Consider the following 1,724-nt stretch of genomic DNA (forward strand, 5'->3'; position numbering starts at 1 on the left):
TATGTGTGAAACTGATTTTTTCTTCCTAAGTGGAGCACTTTGCATTTGTCTTTGTTAAACTTCATCCTGTTTAACTCAGACCATTTCTCCAATTTGTCCAGATCATTTTGAATTATGACCCTGTCCTCCAAAGCAGTTGCAATCCCTCCCAGTTTGGTATCATCCGCAAACTTAATAAGTGTACTTTCTATACCAATATCTAAGTCGTTAATGAAGATATTGAACAGAGCCGGTCCCAAAACAGACCCCTGCGGAACCCCACTCGTTATGCCTTTCCAGCAGGATTGGGAACCATTAATAACAACTCTCTGAGTACGGTTATCCAGCCAGTTATGCACCCACCTTATAGTAGCCCCATCTAAATTGTATTTGCCTAGTTTATCGATAAGAATATCATGCGAGACCGTATCAAATGCCTTACTAAAGTCTAGGTATACCACATCCACAGCTTCTCCCTTATCCACAAGACTCGTTATCCTATCGAAGAAAGCTATCAGATTGGTTTGACATGATTTGTTCTTTACAAATCCATGCTGGCTGTTCCCTATCACCTTACCACCTTCCAAGTGTTTGCAGATGATTTCCTTAATTACTTGCTCCATTATCTTCCCTGGCACAGAAGTTAAACTAACTGGTCTGTAGTTTCCTGGGTTGTTTTTATTTCCCTTTTTATAGATGGGCACTATATTTGCCCTTTTCCAGTCTTCTGGAATCTCTCCCGTCTCCCATGATTTTCCAAAGATAATAGCTAGAGGCTCAGATACCTCCTCTATTAGCTCCTTGAGTATTCTAGGATGCATTTCATCAGGCCCTGGTGACTTGCAGGCATCTAACTTTTCTAAGTGATTTTTAACTTGTTCTTTTTTTATTTTATCTGCTAAACCTACCCCCTTCCCATTAGCATTCACTAGGTTAGGCATTCCTTCAGACTTCTCGGTGAAGACCGAAACAAAGAAGTCATTAAGCATCTCTGCCATTTCCAAGTTTCCTGTTACTGTTTCTCCCTCTTCACTAAGCAGTGGGCCTACCCTGTCTTTGGTCTTCCTCTTGCTTCTAATGTATTGATAAAAAGTCTTCTTGTTCCCCTTTATTCCCGTAGCTAGTTTGAGCTCATTTTGTGCCTTTGCCTTTCTAATCTTGCCCCTGCATTCCTGTGTTGTTTGCCTATATTCATCCTTTGTAATCTGTCCTAGTTTCCATTTTTTATATGACTCCTTTTTATTTTTTAGATCATGCAAGATCTCGTGGTTAAGCCAAGGTGGTCTTTTGCCACATTTTCTATCTTTCCTAACCAGCGGAATAGCTTGCTTTTGGGCCCTTAATAGTGTCCCTTTGAAAAACTGCCAGCTCTCCTCAGTTGTTTTTCCCCTCAGTCTTGATTCCCATGGGACCTTACCTATCAGCTCTCTGAGCTTACCAAAATCCGCCTTCCTGAAATCCATTGTCTCTATTTTGCTGTTCTCCCTTCTACCCTTCCTTAGAATTGCAAACTCTATGATTTCATGATCACTTTCACCCAAGCTGCCTTCTACTTTCAAATTCTCAACGAGTTCCTCCCTATTTGTTAAAATCAAGTCTAGAACAGCTTCCCCCCTAGTAGCTTTTTCAACCTTCTGAAATAGAAACGTTCTGGAACTGCCTTGGAGTAGTAGTACTAAATACCCCCACACTGGAAAAATTATTCCAGCACCAGTCTCTAGCAACCCTTCTCTCTTTTCTTCCCC

General features: G+C 41.1%; 1 protein-coding gene across 1 annotated transcript in view; it reads left to right on the forward strand.

Annotated features, from left to right (window-relative positions):
• Window positions 1–1,724, forward strand: part of LOC112119638 (unconventional myosin-Vb-like) — a 46,650-nt gene that overhangs the window by 25,585 nt on the left and 19,341 nt on the right. The gene's annotated exons all lie outside the window — the stretch shown is intronic.

The sequence above is a fragment of the Terrapene carolina genome, unplaced genomic scaffold (genome assembly GCF_002925995.2).
Source record: "Terrapene carolina triunguis isolate 2854851 unplaced genomic scaffold, T_m_triunguis-2.0 Scaffold194, whole genome shotgun sequence".
In the NCBI taxonomy this organism is placed as follows: domain Eukaryota; kingdom Metazoa; phylum Chordata; order Testudines; family Emydidae; genus Terrapene; species Terrapene triunguis.